Genomic DNA, 18,914 nt, shown 5'->3' with positions numbered 1-18,914 from the left:
TTGAAATCATCAAGAATGCAAGACCAAAAGGAGTTTACGCCCAAGCAATCTCTCTTGGTCGTAAACCCTAGTCAATGGTGCATTTGAGCCTTAAACTCTTCCTAAGGCTTGGAATTGAGGCTAGAACACTCCCTTGTGCTTTGTAAGACCTTGAAACATCATCAAACTCATCATCAAAGAGAGTTTGCGGCCAGGAGTTTACACCTTGGCCGTAAACCCTTGTAGTTGTCATGATTTGAGCCTTAAACACTTCTAGACCTTTGCTAACCTTTGGGATACTTGAACCTTTGAAACACCTTGCCTTTAAGACCCAATAAGACACCCTTTAGAGTGTTTACGGCCATAGGGTTTATGGTGTGGCCGTAAACACTTTAACACACTCCAATAAGATAGTCTTCCTCATCCTTGTGTAGAGCAGTGGTCCCTCAAACTTCCCTAGCCTTCAAACATCCTCTTATGCATGTTTGACCATGAGTTTACGGCCGTAAACTCCATTGGTGGCCGTACACTCCCCTTAGTTCAATCACATGTGATTCCAACACTTGGTCAAAGTGTTTCCTAGTCCCGTGAGGTGTTTCCTTGCATTTGGTTGCTTCTAAATACTATATTTATGTCAATATATGCCATTATATGTCATTTAGGACTCGTTAAGTCTCGGGACTTCATTCGTGGAACTTCTCATCCTTATGCGCATATTCGTTGAATCACCCACTGTGACATCCTCATTTTTCACGGCCAGAAAAGACCGATTTTGTTTATGCTTTATAAAAATCAGAGTAGCTCTTTTAATAAAAATGTTGCGGAATTTGTTCCCAGAAAAACATGATAAATACGTTATCAAAGCATTTCCGAAGAAATGTATTTTTATCCATTTTAAAACATTTGGGATGTCATCGTCAATACAGAAACATAAGCATAAACAGAACTTACATTCATTTACACTAGTGATCTACATCTCTTTTAAATCCCTCAGTGTAAAGTAGCTTCATATCGACACCTGTGATACAAATAAGCTTGAGTGGGTCAGGTTGGGAAACCTGGTGAGTACATAGGGTTTTCAACCCACAATAATTTAATTATTATGTTTAAACATCAAACAATCAACCCAATTACCCATCCCCATTATCTTCCTTACTCTTAAGGATCTACCCTAAGAATCATCTATCCTGCATTCGTTCATTTCGAAGCCCATTGCTTCCAGGGTTTATATGATAGGCACTAAGTCCATAGCTGCCAATGCTTGTCGTAAAGCACTAATTCCATAGCTGCTAAAGTTCATTCATCGGGTACTAAATCCATAGCTACCGGTGTTCAGTTAATAGGTACTAAATCCATAGCTACCAACGTTTATTTAACAGGTACTAAGTCCATAGCTACCAATGTTTATTCTATAGGCACTAAGTCCATAGCTGCCGATGTTATTTGTTAGGCACTAAGTCTATAGCTGCCAATGTTCACTCATATCATCTTTCATCTCTCATCATTCATCTACCCATGTTTTACCCAACATATTCGTAGATATAACTACATATACATTTTAAATTATTTAAAACATGTATAAAATCGTTCATCCAGCATAGAAAGCAAGTATTCAAATAATATGCACACATACCACGTAATTTATATAAAATACTTCATATCTATGTGTAAGATGAAAGTAACTATGCACTCACTTGAAAAGGTGGTGAATCCGAACTCAGACAGCGCTTCGCTTCTTAAAAATAATTTCCTTCGACGAAACCTAGTATTATTACCACTAGAGTTTAGTCTATTATTCGCCGAGACTAATTAATAGTCTAGCTATTATTACTATTATATAAGCATTAAACAATACTTATATAACCCATAATAATAGCCCAAGTACTTATTATAAGTTCCTAATAACGTTACTATAATTAAATAAACGATATATTAAAAATAGCGTAGGCGTAGCTCACTTACAACGGGTTTTATAGAAAACCGGGCTTTGCTTGGAGCAGCGTTCCCGAGCCGAAAAGCTCTTCTTCTCGGAGCCGTCGAGCACTCCGGGGCTTCCGCCTCGTGCTAGGGAGGTTCCCTAGGCTTTTCGGGGGGTTTTGGGGCTAGAGAGAGGTTCTAGAGAGAGAGTAAAGAGAAGAAAGAATGGGAAAGGTGTGAAGAAAATGAGGGTGAGAGAGGTTCTATTTATAGGGTGAAAATGGCTGAACTTGGTGCCACATGTCACCATCTAGTGGCAAGACTTGGGGAGAAAGCAATGGCCAAGATTGTGCCACATCACCCATTTTCGCACAACACACTTCCGACTTCTAAAATCCGTAACTTTCACATACGACCTCTGTTTTTGACGTTCTTTATATCCACGCGTAGGTAAAAATAAGATCTACAACTTTCATTTTGAATTCGTCATCTAATTCTTGACCGATCTTAAATTTAACAGTACGAGGAGATTTTACTGTTAAATATCCGCGTAAAATTCATAACTTCTACATACAGACTCTGTTTTCGTCTGTCTTTTTACCGTTGAGTTCCTATTAATGAGATCTTCAATTCTCATTTAGGTCGCGTAGGCCAAAAACCGCTCGATCTAAAATTCGAGTTTCGGGCTGTGCACTGCTAAGCCAAATCTTAGAAAATTCATAACTTCCTCATACGAAGTCACATTTGGGCGTTCTTTTTTTTGTATGTTTTCGGTTTAACGTATACTACAACTTTTGTTTAGATTTCTAAGGCTAAAAAGTCCTCCATTGTAAATTCACTATTTACGTCTCCCGGTGTCGTGCCGGTTTTGCCGTAAAACTTCGACGGACCATAACTTCTTCGTTATACCTCGGATTTCAACGTTCTTTATATGTACGGAACCCTTGAGACGTATTCGACAACTTGGTTAAGATTATTTATTCTAAATAATCTTTTGTCAAAAAGTCGTTTTCGACCCCTATTATCTCTAAATTGACTAGCCCGGATCTACGGGCGTTACACCCACATTAGGTGAGTTCATACCCCGTAATGAATCTTTTAACTGTTTTAAATGCTTTTAAGGGGGGGAATACAAGTTGAACACAATGATAATTGTGTAAATGTTTGTTATAAACATCTTTCAAAAGAATGCTTATGTCTTTTATAAGTGATTAAAACATTTCAAAAACTCTTTTAAAGTTATGTTGCTTTATAGTTTAACCGAACTCCATTTTTAAAGTACAAGCATAACTCAGTAGATAAAGGAGTCTTTTCAATAACAGCCCAAGTAAACATACTAGTAAACTATAATAGGTATAGTTTAAGGGTTCAGTTCATACGATAACAAGTTCAGGGAGGAACATACTATAACAAGTACAGGGAGGAACATACTATAACAAGTAAATGGAGGAACATACTATACTAAGTACCGGGAAAAATACGTTAAAATATCTTTCCGAGTTTGCATTGACACCAGTGCGATTTCACGTACCAGGGTTAGCAGACACGAGGTGATAAAACTTAATAATATATCTTTCCGAGTTTGCATTGACACCAGTACAATTTCACGTACCAGGGTTAGCAGACACGAGGTGATAAAACTTAATAATATATCTTTCCGAGTTTAAATTGACACCAGTACGATTTCACGTACCAGGGTTAGCAGACACGAGGTGATAAAACTTAATAATATATCTTTCCGGGTTTGCATTGATACTAGTACGATTTCACGTACCAGGGTTAGCAGACACGAGGTGATAGTTATATCCAACTCAAGTTATTTATTTATAAAGAAGGTACATCTGTAAAGTACCCGACGATAGTAAATAAGTTACATAACTTCTTCGTAACATGAACATTCAGTAGAAAGGGACCTATAATGCTAACCTTATGATTCCTTAATGTATACATCAAGGGATATATATTAATAGGATCCGATCGGTAATAGGATGTGTGTTTTCCGCTTCATTTCCTGTTCCTTGTTTGGTTGTGGGCTTAGAGCGGATTCACCCAGCCTATTATCCATTCGATCTTAGTTAAATATATGTTCCGTATACATTATGTCATCATAAGGGGTACCAGGTATGAGTCCGGTTATAGAACACTAATTCAATGCACAGTTTTCTAGTACAAAACATACTATACGAATCAGAACTTTTGTTTACAAAACTAGAAACTTACCAGAAAAGAGTTTAATCCATTTTTTTAAAACCAGTAAAACTTAAGGGACCTTAGGTGGTCAATTCTATAATACCTTAGTTTACACACCAGGGTTATATATAATTAATATCTGATAGGTAGTTGGATGTGTGCCCTCCGCCTCACTCCCTGTTCCTTGTTTGGTTGTGGGTTTAGGGCAGATTCACACAATTAACTATCTGTTCGATATTAGATTATACATAACTAGTACAAACTAAGTGATTATAGAAGGAACTACTGTGGTCATCATTTTATTATAAGAAATAAGGGTTTTCTTAAAGGATCTTTTCATCAAATATAAAGGAACTATTACAGTTAACTCCGTGAGTACCGAGTGAATACGCAGGAGTTATATACAACGATGATCTAACAAACAATTGAATGTGTGTCTTCCGCCTCATTTCCTGTTCCTTGTTTGGTTTTGGGCTTAGGGCAGATACACACAACCGATTGTTCGTTTACTCTGGGTTTTATATAACTTGTATCCATTTAATACTCATAGAAAGGACTGTAGAGTCATTTTTACTTATCTTTCATCAAAGCAGGAAATATAGGATTTTCTGGAGGAACAGACAAACTTTTCTAAACAGAACTTACTACAACTTACTACAACTTTCTACAAACTTTCTTACTACTTACTACATCACTAAAATCTTATGAACTCACCAGCTTAAATGCTGATCTACGCTTTCAAAATAACTTGTATTCTCAGGAGACCAGTAGATAGGTTCGCGCACTGGGATTCAGAAGACGGAGCAGTATAGCTTCATGTCTTTTTGTTATTTGCTATGTATTCTATATTATGTGAATCACATACTTTGTAATCACTTTCTTTCTAATGAAATGGTTGTTTATTACTTGCTTACTATGATGCATGTCTTGTGATACTAAACATGACGTCCTCCTCCCCAGAACGTTTCCGCCGTTCCGGTTTTGGGGTGTGACAGATATCATGAAAAAAATACTACAACTAGTCACATTTTGTAGTCGTTTTATTGTAATCGTCGTTTTATTGTAATCGTCATATTATCTATGTAGTCGTTTTATTTAAATTACCATTTTATCATTGTAATCGTTTTAATTAAATTAATGCAATATTTCCCTTTTCTTAATTTTAAAAAATTTCATTTTTATTAAATTACATTCAATTTAAAAAAAAAGAATAAAAAAATATGGTAAGGTGTGGTATGATATCCACCAATTTTGTGGGATGAGTGAAAAAGTGATGTGGTGATGACGTGACATTATAGTAGTGTGGTGATGACGTGACATTATAGTAGTGTGGTGACTACGGTATGACACCAACCAGTCTTACAAAATATGCTTTAAAACTTTTAAAAAATAAACTTAACAATTGTTTCATATGATCATAAACAGTATTTTATTCCAATGTACATGAACTATGCAAGTGCAAAAACAATATATTGTAAAAAGGAACATGTATATAACTTATTCCAACAACAAAGTGGCTGAAATGTGATTGCATAACATGAAATAAATAGATAGAAAAAAAATCTATTATCTTGAGTAATACTTAGTATTGAATGAGACATATTATAATGAAAACTTCTAAAATATGAATTTTGATTCTTTATTTTTATGGTAAACATAAAATGTATTAATAATTTGCATGATCTGATAAATAGAAACGTCTAGCTCTCGTAGCTCAGTTGGTTAGAGCACCCGTTTAGTAAGCGGGAGGTCTTGAGTTCGACTCTCAACGAGAGCATTTTTTTGTTATTGTTTACGACCTATCTTTTGGGCTTTTACTGGCCCAATGAGCTCTATTTTTCATTAGTTCAATTATATTTTATTAGCAAACTGAATGTTTACTTAGTTAAGAATTTAAGATCACATTTTATGTTTAAAATGTCTCATGTTTTTTAGAATTCGAAAATTACAACACATGTAGATAAAGAACAAATCATTCGGGACAACTCATCTAGAAAAAACATAATGTTTGTTTCACTTGGGTTTTAAAAGTAAATAATGTATTACATAAGTTCATTTAAAAGAAAAACTAAATATGAAATTTTTAACATTTAAGAAATTTGAATTTATAAGAAAAATAAAAAAAAATATTAAATTATTAAAATTAAAGTTTTTTTTTTTAAATTTAAACTAATAATTTAGATAAATAAACATAGGAAACTAATGAGATTTTAATTTTGAAATATTGAAATTAGAAGAAATATCAATTAATGATATTGATATGCATTTATTATTACAATTAATACATTTAAATATTATATAGAATTTAATAAAATGGAAAAAAACACAAAATGCAATGTGGAAAAAATTTAATTGAAAATGTCATATGGCAAAAAGTTCTTTATTTATTATGGACGATGATGATAGACTTTTGATATATCGATTTTGGTAATACACTGCATTTTATCATTTTTGTTTCAAAAAAGTTTTTATATTGAATATAGTAAGGAATTTAGAAACCATGGTAGTGAAAGCATAGAGAATGAAACCCTAGATCGGATTATTTGCTTAATTGAAAGACCAATCTAGGGATTTGATGAATATTACTTGAACTATTCTTTAATCGGTTACAAAACATTGATATTTAATTTAAATCAAAGTTTTTAAAACAATGATATGGTTATTCCTCAATTGGGTGGTGGATTCATGTAAACTTTTTATCCTATACATAATAATTATTAATATTTTGAAAACCCATTAATATTTATTTGTAAGGATGTTTATACTTCGTTACACTTTTTTTTATTCCATAACTTATATTTATGATGTTAAAAATTACTACAAGCTATTGAGTTTTATCTATGTTTTTAAACATTTTTTCTTGGAATGTAACGTGTACTTTTTAATGAAAAGTTGTTTTATGGTTAAAGTTTATTAGATTTGAATTTATATCAAAAATAAATCTTTTTCATAATGCTTAATTCACAAACAATCATCACTAGGCCCACAACCTTGATGGAAGTGTGTAAGATATTATTTAACTTTACATATTTCTTGGTTCCTTTCGTGGGAAAATATATGTTTATGTCGTTTATTATTAGGTCGTGTAAAACTAAAAGACCAAACCAAAACCGAACAACTTAAAATCCGAAAAAAAAAGTTCGACACTGCGACATTGTATACCCTTCACAATGAGGCATCATATACTCTTCATATTCAGACAGTGTGGCATTATCAGGGCCGGCTCTATATAGAAGTTTTTTAAGGTAGGGCTTAGGGCCCCCAATTCTAAGGGCCTCATATTCTTCAAAGTCCAAAGGTTTAGTCCATTAAAAAATCAAATCCTCTAACCACAAAATAAATGAAGCAGAAGAAAAAATCAACGATCGTTGCAACCATGAAACTGAAACGATTTTGCATTCTTCTACAAATTCTGATTTCTGTGACATATTCATCTGTTTTCGATTTCCGAGTATAGTAAAGTAGGGGTGAGCATTTAGACCGTTGGACCGGACCGTTTTTTTGGACCCCCGGCCCGGTTTTCGGTTTTAGGAATCCATCAAAACAGGTCCGGTTTTTTTTCCGGTCCGGTCCGGTTTTTACCGGGTGGACCCGATTTAAGAAAAAAACATTTGTAATCTGTGAAAATTTTTAAACAACCATAACTCATTCGTTTTAAGTCGGACTGACATGCGGTTTTTTCCAACGTTTAATCTACAGTTTGTAGATGAATTTAGACTATAATTTTGTTGATTTTGGTATTATATTCAATGAGTTAAACTCTTTCAAAGTTGAGCTATCAAAGCTGAAAATTTTCAGCTTTTCAGCAACATTTTTACAATTTTGTAATCTGTGAAATTTTTTAAACAACCATAACTCATTCGTTTTAAGTCGGATTAACACGAAGATTTTTCCAACATTTAACTTACAGTTTGTAGATGAATTTAGACTATAATTTTGTTGATTTTGGTATTATATTCAATGAGTTACAGTCTTTCAAAGTTGAGCTATCAAAGCTGAAAATTTTCAGCTTTTCAGCAAGATTTTTAAAAATTTGTGATCTGTGAAATTTTTTAAACAACCATAACTCATTCGTTTTAAGTCGGATTGACCTGCGGGGTTTTCCAACATTTAGTTTACAGTTTGTAGATGAATTTAGACTATAATTTTGTTGATTTTGGTATTATATTCAGTGAGTTACAATCCTTCAAAGTTGAGCTATCAAAGCTGAAATATTTCAACTTTTTAACTATTATTTTAGACTATAATTCTGAATTTTATGTATCTTTGACAGATAAATCATATGAAAGGGATCTTGGTGAACTTGATTTATATGTTAGTTGCTTTTATTTGGAAAATTAATTTTGCAAGTTATAATATTATAACATCTAGGTAGATTAGTTATACATGAAACGGAAACGTAATCATTTTTACAAGTTGTATCGTATCAAACCCAATAACATATTCGTTTTAACGAGTTCTATCAAACCCAAAAACTTATTTTAACGACTTGTACTCTATGCAATTAAAGCTGTACCGGTCCAAACGGGTTCAAGAACCGGAAAACCCGGACCTGGACCCGGACCAGGACATGGACACGACTCATCCGATCCGGTCCACAATCCACAATATTCTCCATAACTGGTCCGGTCCAAGAGCCGGTCCGGTTCGGTCAAAATGCTCACCCCTATAATAAAGGCCAAAAGGCCCCAAATTTTTGGCTCGCTTAGAGCCCCCGAATGGTTGAGCCGTCCATGGGCATTATATACCCTTCAAAACTATATTCCAACACTGTTGCATTATACAATGCAATATTATATACCCTTCATAAATATATTTGAAGGAAATCACTCGATATATATGATTTTTAAGAGTGTTCAACAACAAAATGATTCCATACATAAATATCTATAGAAGAATTAGATGATCGTTCAAGCTTTTTTTACGAACAATTGATTTTTTATTAAAAAAATGTTACCGTTTAGCTAACAAAGAATTTCAAAAGAATAACTAAAATAGGGTTTAAAAGCCACAAACCCAACCACCAATGATTATCCTATTCCAGTTCAAGAAGCAATTATAGAAATAATCAATCGACAAGTTCCTTCAGATGTTATAATCAGTAAAAGGAAACCATTATGGAAGTTCCAGAGAATCCATCACATGGTCAGGACTATAGATTCCAACGTCATACATCTAAGTATCTAACAATCAACATACAAGTCGAATCGATTTAATGAACCACTTCTTCCACCCCACAACCCTGAAAATAATAATGTCACATTATCAACCAATAAAACACCATAAATACGATGCCGCTTGACCAAAAACAAGAATATGCACAAAGTCTTTCATGGTAGAGAGTGTCAGGTTATGAGATGCGAAAATTTTATGATAGTATAATGAGTATGTGATGCAATTTTTTTAGTTAGCATGTCAAACATAATATGATATAATACTTTTAATTGTTTAAAAGAATACACTTTATTTATTATTTTTCTTTTCATTATAAAATTGATCGGACAATATATATCTCCATGTCATATGTATAGACAAAAAAATATAAATAACATGATTATACTTTCAAATCCAACCAATTAATAAATATAAATTGTTCATCTTATATCATAAAAGCCACATCTTAGTGTGGGGATGGTGTTACCATCTTTTTTAAAAGTGCGGATAGGGGAAGAGGAGGGACCATGGATGGGTGAGAATGCAAGTATTTTGATCTATGCATCCAAGGTAAATAAATAAACAAATAATAATAATACATATAAAAGTAAGGGTAATATTTTATTTTACCATTAGTTAAAAGGCAAAAACCAAACGTCGTTAACAAGATCAACAAAATATAGAACAAATAAACTATTAAATTATATATTTCGTTCGACTGTAAAAAAAAAAAAAAATAAGTAGGCTTAAAAATACTTTTTAAATCATATGGACGATTTGTATAATTGTTTCCATATAATTAAATAAAATAGTTATTTATAACTATAATAATAATAATAATAATAATAACTAGAAAGTTTCCCCCCGCGTTACGGGGGCAGAAGGTGTTGCTTTTGCGTCAAAGTAAAGTACATTGCCTAAGTTGTTAGCCACAATAAAATACGTTGCCATTGTAGGAGATTTCTCCATTTACAAACGTGTAAATGTTATTATAAGATAATTTTGAAAATACAATCCAATAATTGGATAGAATTTTCACAGGACAATGTGTTAATAAGAAAAGATATCAAAGTGTTGTAGTATGCTATAAAAAATAATAATAATAAAAAAGAATGTACATTGCTAAACTGAAAGAGATTATACAACAGGTCTTAACAGCCCCATCCATCTTCCCATCCTGTTCAACTTTCCACAATGAAATTAAATCACATCATTATCTAAGACTAAGACCGACATCCCATGCAGCTATCAATTTCTCCAACGCTAAAAATTCATACGATACTGAATTCTCCACTTGTAAGATTCATTCCACACAAAAATGTGTAGATCTCGTATGTTGAATGAAGAGCAGATGAGCAACCGTAAACATATCAGAAAACCACCAAGGCAGCCATCATCACAAGGGCAAAAAAGTTAACACACCTTCACTGGGCATTTGTTTAGGGGTAATTAAGTCAATTGTAGTAGAACCACCTTCTTTAGGGAGTGATGTTGAAGCATCACTTGGACCTGTGGTTTGGGGTGAATGATAGTAAAACCCATGCTCACAACCTTAATACATTTAAGAACCCTTTCATGCAAAAACCCATGATCATAAATCATGAGATTTTATTATCTTTTTTTTCAAAGTCTATAATCTCAAACTGAATGGAACAGCTAAATACAAACAATATGCTTACTATACCTTCTTTGCATTCATGGAAAACACTTCACACCTGCAATATTATTTTATTAATTAATTAATGATTTTCTAATTTAATAATCAAATTTTAATTAATAAATTTCAAGTTTTAAAAGATTTGTATATTATATATCAGTTGTGATATATGCCAATAAGGCCACACTTGTAAATAAACTCCAAGAGTATTTGCCTCAGCAGAAGTAGGAACAACATTCATAAGCCACAACTTGGAGGAATGAATTCCAACTACAAATCCTTCCAAAGCGGTATTCATATACATTACATTCTGATACATTCTAGAATCAATCATTCCATTCATCAGTTTATAACCATTCCCATGTATATTCTATTTTTTTTTACCATCCTCCATGTATTTCTCAACCGACAGACCCGGAATCAAACCGCTAACTATCCTCGGTGGGACCGCATCATAAAGTCGTTCAAGAAACACCACCTAATCACCTTCCAGGACTCACACGATTCGATTTTCTTGTACCTATAATATATATATATATATATATATATATATATATATAATTTTTTTGTTGAATTCAAGAATTAATAAATAAAATAAAATGTTTTTTTTACCAAATGTCATCGGGACCCAGTACCCACCCGGTTCTCTTCCATAGGTAAGGACCAAAACTTGCTACCTAAAAACAATACCAAAAAAGAAAAAATCACAATTTTCAAAAATCCTAAATCAAACAATAAACATTCAGAAAGAATTGAAAATAAAAACATACGTACCCCACAACCGGTGTCGGGTGTAGTCCTCACAACAATTCATTAACGAATCAAAATTTTCAACCCAAAATTTAAACTCAAATGTATCTTATGAATTTTTTTTTTCTGATTTATAAAATTTATTTAATTTGATGAAACATAAATAATCCAACTCCAACAAACACCAGAAATAGATCAATACATTCATTGCTGTTAAATTAGATTAGAAAACTAAATTTTAGGTTTTACTAAAAAAAACTATTAAGCGTACCAACGACGAAAAAGAAGGTTTAGGAGTAACGAATGAAGCAAGAGATACAACAGGTGCAACTGCAATCGTCAACGCCATTATCACTTGTATAATGCAGATCTCCACCTAAATTTCCTAGAATGAAAAAAGATGAGACAACTATCATTAAAGAAACTACCAAAATAAAAATGTTTCAGAACATAGTATGTAATTTGATTCATGGTTGCTCATCAAGATAGGTGTAGGTGTAAAGATTCATGGTTCCACTCCCATCATCACTTGATCCATGGAATTGGTGATTCCATTCCTAGGTTCCTAGGTTCCATGGAACCTGAGAAAAACAAATAGAAGAAGCATTGTAATAATAATTTAAATTAATAGCAAATGAATGAAGTCAGAAAACTTATAAACTTTACCCTACTATTTAAAGTGGAATTCATGATTACATGATATGAGCATATCAACCTGAAGGGAACAGATAGTGTAATCACTTAGCATAAAAACTTATGTTATATAAGATATATTTATTAAATTTGTGTTTATTGATATCTTTTTGCGAAAACTACAGTAGTAACAAACAAAAAAGGTTATAAAAAATCGAAGAACAGTACTGGTCGAAGGCTTCACATGGGAGTCGACGGCATACGGCGTAGAGCGGGGGACGATTCTCTTACCCGGGTTCCTCTTGAAAAGCCCTAAAACAGAACACGTATCAACCAGGCACGTTTGATGGGTCACCTGGCTTATGGTGGTGGTACGGTGACTTACAAACAATAAGAAATTAGAGTTACAGAGAGTAACCAAGTAAAAAGAGTCATACCTGTGTCGATACGTAGCCTTCCTTTTGCTAATGAGCACTCCAAACTGTAAATTGATTCACATCGAAAACTAAATTGTAAATTAATTGAAAAGGACGGAATGGTAGGGTTCAATCGTCTACATAAGTACTGAAATCCACTGCATACACAAAATTGAAATGAAATTAACATGTAATAGGAACTGAAATCCACAGCGAAATCAAATTAACATGCAACCTTACAGCCTTCACTTATATTGGATACAATCAGTCGGTATCCACAGTTCGTGTTACATCTTCCATCCCAGGCAAACACCATCTGAAAGTCTACAGTTTTTAGAAATAAAAGCATCTGCAGTCGATTGCGGAAAGAAACCAAACAAAAAATTCACATCTACGATTTAAGGATGGCAGTTGAAGGCGGTGAGGATCAGAAACGGTTTTGATGGGGTGATACAGGGTGGAGAAGGTGTTCTGTCGTTGCATACCACAGACATCTAAAGAGCAAAGCGAAGGTAACATGAAAACCCCAAATTGAAAAATCTATTCGACTTTATATGGGTATCCGGTTTACAACACATTAACAAACGGATTCAAGAAATCTGTCGCATATAAGAGGAACGACGGGAGAAGAAGTGATATAGGAGCAGACGTTGAAGAAAATATGTACCTGAAATAGCCGATACCAAAAGCCTTTATGTCGGAAGCGACAGGAATCAGTCTTCGACACAACCAGACGCCGACTACCTTGGCGATTCCTTCGTTTTCCTCTCCAACCTGTTATTGCTGCACCCATTTAGAGACGGTAACGGGTAGACGGATATTAGAAGGGAGAAGATGGATCGTACATAGGAAGTAAGCGGTGGAGGCGGTAACCATGGTAGACAGTAACCCGATGAACACCCGGTTGGGTAACAAAAGCGGTGGAGCACTTGATCGGGAGAAAGGGGCGGTGGGCATAGAAATGATGGCGGTGCTCAATCGCTTCTAAAGAGAAACCCTGTCGAAGGATCGAGATGAAGAAGCGGTGGGAGATAAAAGGAAGACAGTGAAAGGATCGGGAAATAAAATGCTTAACCCTGTGGTAACCGAGAAACAATATCTGGTCAAGTACTGTTTAAGGGACTAAATTGGCAATATGATAAAGTCTAGTGTCAAAAATCTGAACTATTGAGAATATAAAAAGTTGTGGACTGATATTGTCAACCCCTCATGCAGTTTACTGTTCCTATTCTTCACGTCTTTAATATATAAATAATAAATAAATAAAAATGAAGATGTTGATGGGTTTGTTTTGTTTGGCCAGGGAGCAAGCACGTAGGTGTTGAAGCATGAAGGTGAAAATTGTGGTCCCACAGCCCATGACTATAATGGACTTAGCCACGTCAGTGTCCGTCTTGGCCCAACATACTCTGTAGCTTATTGGATCTTTATGGTGTGATGGACCACGTCAGCAAGTAACGACATTAGCACGTGACGGTATTACAGTTTAACACGTCACGTTTCATTTTGCCACATTTAACTAAAAATTTGTAAAAAATGTCAGTATTTAGTAACCATTTTTTTTAAAACGCAAAGTAAACTATTTCTTTTACTTGAACCATTAACATTTTTGCAAGTGGTGAACCATTAACATTTTTGCAAGTGGTGACCCGTAAAAATCATAATGTTTTGTCACCTTTAAACTTTAATAACCTTTTTATACCAATTCCATTTCAGTGAATTTTTTTCATAGTAATATTTGTGACGATTGATTTCAACGGACATATTACATTCTAAATTTGAATGTTGGAAAATCATATTTTTAAACTCGGAAGTAAGCTTTTTGGTGAAATTATAAAAACAAAACTTTATAATTTTCGCATATGAACATCATAATAACCTTTAGATAAGCTGGGTTTTCCCAACCACAAGGTGACCTACAAAAATCTCAAAAAAAAAGAAAAAAAAAAGTCACAGGCCATCTCGATTTTTGCAAATGATGACCTGCAAAAACTATGATTTTTTGGTTATTTCTCTAATTTTTTGCTATTTTCTAGAAAAACAATGGTTATTATGGTTATTTTCTCTATTTATTATCGCCTATTGGTTAATATTTTTTTATTATTATGTTTGACATATTAACTAAATAAACTAATTGTTAATTGATTAGCTAGATAGTAAACTAATTGATAAATTAACTTTCACTATGTCATGTTTTTTAATTTTAATTAGTTTCACAACGTAGCAACAAAGTTAATTATTTATAATGAAAAGAAAGTTCTACTTAATCAAACTCACTCAAACTTAATTTGTAATTTCTATTTCGGTAATAATAGAAGTTTACAATTTGTATTGTTGAATATATGTTCAATAACTATGATCCATTACTACGTTGTACCACCCGATGCTTCCGTCGTGCGACTGGGGGTGTGACAGATTGATATCAGAGCTATAGACTATAACGAACTAGTACTTTCTTAGGAAAGTACGACTATAGTCTAGGACTTAAGCTCTATAAATAGGTTTATTCATATAAAACTACGACACCCTATGCTTAGATTTATTCTTTAGACCTACGAGACTCTATACACAAGTTTATTCCTATAGACCTACAAATACAAAGTAATATTAATTATACCACTGAAGGACTGCTTATGGGAACGGTGACAGGATAAACACGTCGCTTGAACACAACAACACACAAGATATAGAGTTATATATAAGACTCTGACCCACAATCAGAACACGTATGTAAAACCCAAACATATTTGAATCCTCGATGAGAATACAACGTAAGGTTTTAGGTCAAATACTTTAACTAAGTTTTGTTGCACATGAGCCGAATTACAACTAAACGTAGACTGATCACATACGTTTAATTATGATTAGACCGATGCACAACTAAATTTAGATACGGTAGTTGATAGACTACAACAGTTGGAGATTCTAGGAGATTCAAGGAAGATCACAGTTTAAAACACTTAGGAACTCTCGAAATTTCTGGTGAACACCTTACAAATATCTCGTAAATTTGAAATAGAAATTTGTATGCTTTTAGACATTGATATTAGCATCCTTTATGCTCTTGTAAACCGAATGACCTAGTTTTGATTAGGTTAACTGTAACACCCCGTTTTGAAAAGCATTTTGTGGCGGTCTCGGAGGCCCAGGGTATGAGCAATTCGGTCTTTTAGGGTCCCGGGATTTATTCGGAAGGTTTAAGGCTTGGGTGTGTGGTCAGGAGCGTAGGGCTTCTCGCCGCCTTTTCGTGGATATAAAGTTCGTCGGAAACGGACTTAGAATGAAGAAGTTATAGCACTTTAAAGCATTTGGCATAAATGGTCCCTAATGGAAATGTTTGGCAAGCAAGTCCCATGCATGCAAGGGGAGCATGCACGTGTTCGGCTGGGTACGCCCAGTGTAAGCTGGTGTACGCCCAGTTTAGTGGAGTAAATGATCGCAGGTATGGGGAGGAGTACGCCCAGCGTACTCTCAGAGACCCTAAACCCTAGTTTTTAGAGCATGCCACTATATAAAGAACATAACACCCCAATTATCAACATCCCTCTCATCTTCATACAGCCACCACGAAACCGTAACCCTCCCTTCAGTGTTCTTGGAGCTTTGGAGGTCATTAAAGAGCATTTTTGTGATTGTGAAGCCATTTCCAAGCAAGTGAAGAGTATAGCAAGGTGGTGGATCAAAGGGGAAGCAGTAGATCCGAGGTTGGGGTTCCATTTTTGATCACTTGGAGGTATAAATCTATAAAATTTATCTAAGAGTGCTTAGATCTAGTGTGGTTTAGTTTTGAAGTCATTTTGGTCCAAAGGTTGAAGCTTTTTAGTCCAAATCTGGCTTCTAGGCTAAGGGTTGCCACCCTTAGTGCTAAATGACTCCCCAGGTCAGAAAGTTGTCATCTTGGTGGTCTTAATGGATTCATGCTAGAGTTAAGACCACTTTCATGGAAGTAGAATATCATTTTTGGAGTTTGGACTTGTTTGGGGCATGCAAAGTCACCAAGTCAGTGACTTTATGGATTAAGACGTTGGAAAGGACTTGGATCTGTGATTGTAGCTCTTGAATCTGAGTATTAAGCACTTAATGGAGAAAATGACTTAACAGGGGAGTACGCTGAGCGTACAAGCAGGTACGCCCATCGTACGCACCATTTGGCTAGTACGCTTAGCGTACATAGGAGTACGCCCAGCGTACTCATCAGTTATGGGCCTTATAGATTTTGGGCCTCGGTTTGGGCCATGCAGGGGGATTTTGGTCCTATGGGCCTTAGTGGGCCATCAAGAGCCAGATAATATGGGCCAAGAAGATTTTTGGGCTTAGGGTAAGGCCCATAAGAGGGATTGGGCCCAATTTAGCAAATTGGGCCATTAGTGGGCCACTAGTGGGTTTGGGAAGCCCATCCGGTGTTGGGCTTTTTATATTATGATGTTGAGCCTTAGATATGGACCAAGTTGGACTAGGGGTAAAATGGTCATTTTACCCTAAGGAGGATTATTGTTTTGAACTAAGTGATATTTTGGTATTGATAGCTTTGGGAGTCGAGAGATCAGCTGTTCGGGATTTTTGGTGAGGCAGCGATTCGGGAGTTCGACTCTTCAGTTCAGATCGGTAGTGCGAGGTGAGTTATCCTCACTATATCAACAGGGTCTAATGCACCAAGGCCGTCCCTTTTTCGGATTTTATACTGGTACTTGCTTGATATGCTTATTGATCTGTTAGATCTGCATCCTGGTAGATAGGATGGTATTATGCTTATTGATCTGTTAGATCTGCATCCTGGTAGATAGGAAGGTATTATGCTTATTGATCTGTTAGATCTGCATCCTGGTAGTTAGGATGGTATTATGTTTAGTGACCTGGTTTAGGTCAGTATCCTGGTATATAGGATGATGCTATGTTAGTGACCGGTTAGGTCGGTATCCTGGTTATAGGATGTTGATATGCTATTGATCTGTTAGATCGGTTTGTTGTCTATAGACTGTTATGTGATTATCTGTTATATATGCACATGGTTGTTTGATTGGGGGTTGGGTTGAGGCGGTCCTGCTTTGTGCTGAAGGCCAACATACCCAGGGCGGACCGGATAGACTGCAGGCCCAGGGGGCACATAGTCAGGCCGAAGGCCCAGCGAGCGGTCCGGATAGGCTGAAGGCCTTGCGAGGCGGTCCAGACGTGCCGAAGGCTCGGAGAGCAGTCCTGATAGACTGAAGGCCTGTGAGGCGGTCCAGTTAGGCTGAAGGCTCATTATGCATACTGTAGACTCGTAGAGTGGACCAGGTGGACCGAAGGCCCGGTGCGGGCGGACCAGTTACATTGTAGTCTCGAGATGCCTGGCTGTCCTGTTCACTTATATGTTATATGTTATGGTTATATCTGTATGGCGTTGGTATTTTGGGGGTAACTCACTAAGCCTTTGAGCTTACAGTTTCAGTTTATTGTTTCAGGTTCAGCGGATGACCGCGGGAAGGCGAAGGCGTGACTGTACAATTACTCGATTGATGACTATGATTTCTGGGAACTCCAATGTTTAAACTATTTTGAAAACACGTTGTAATAACTGAATGATTTTAAATGATTTAAAAAGTTTTAAATTAGCTCGAATTTTATGGATGTTACATTAACTTGAAATTGGTAATCTTAGGTTAAAATCTTAAACATATATAGCATTCTTAATTGTTATACCTTAAGCTTATGATGTAAATTTAAGATAATACTGAAATTAATCTTTTATTAAAACTAATCAATCGGATCTCTAAAGATGGTAACAACTTGACGTCGCGGCCGACATGTAAAAAATGAGATTAGTGAGGATATTACTCAGAAGCAGGAAATGCCAACTTCATTGGAAGAGCTTTGACCCATGTCGGATGACCGATGAACAACAGGAAGAAAGAGGATATCAAGACGTGGGAGAACTTAAGGCCTCGATGAGACAATTCATGAAGAGTCAAAGAGATTATTACAAGGGGACTTGGACATCTTTCAAAGGAACGACAACTATGGAACTCAGTGCAACAACTTGTGAATCAGGAAACTGGATGATGAAGTCAAGACTTGGTGTGTATGGTATGTATGCAGTGTTATGACGCCTGTAACATTACTAACACATAGTACTCATGTGAATCAAGCTTTGTAAAAAGAGTCATCTTAAGGGGTGAATAACCACCCATGGGATCAAGGAACATTGGAGAAATGAATTTATATTCAAGGAAAGTAAGCTT

The 18,914-nt window shown here is 35.1% G+C and overlaps 1 long non-coding RNA gene and 1 other non-coding gene across 11 annotated transcripts; one reads left to right on the top strand and one right to left on the bottom strand.

Annotated features, from left to right (window-relative positions):
- The first annotated feature begins 5,789 nt into the window (after window positions 1-5,789).
- Window positions 5,790-5,863, top strand: TRNAT-AGU (transfer RNA threonine (anticodon AGU)). Its single transcript has one exon. It is a non-coding gene; the product is annotated as a tRNA-Thr (tRNA).
- Window positions 5,864-11,115: 5,252 nt separating this feature from the next.
- Window positions 11,116-13,727, bottom strand: LOC145120738 (uncharacterized). 10 transcript variants are annotated; one of them, XR_013714342.1, is made up of 7 exons: window positions 13,542-13,727; window positions 13,364-13,470; window positions 12,509-13,190; window positions 12,314-12,362; window positions 11,919-12,228; window positions 11,510-11,574; window positions 11,116-11,417 (listed from the first exon to the last, which is right to left on the bottom strand). It is a non-coding gene; the product is annotated as an uncharacterized LOC145120738 (long non-coding RNA). The 10 variants fall into 10 exon arrangements; XR_013714339.1 differs by having other exon boundaries at window positions 11,510-12,228; XR_013714343.1 differs by having other exon boundaries at window positions 11,537-12,228.
- Window positions 13,728-18,914: the final 5,187 nt, after the last annotated feature.

This window comes from Lactuca virosa, chromosome 6, assembly GCF_052849685.1.
Source record: "Lactuca virosa cultivar CGN04683 chromosome 6, Lactuca_virosa_CGN04683_v6, whole genome shotgun sequence".
Classification (NCBI taxonomy): domain Eukaryota; kingdom Viridiplantae; phylum Streptophyta; class Magnoliopsida; order Asterales; family Asteraceae; genus Lactuca; species Lactuca virosa.
Note: the sequence above shows the minus strand (reverse complement) of the source record. Positions and strands in the feature narration are given on the sequence as shown.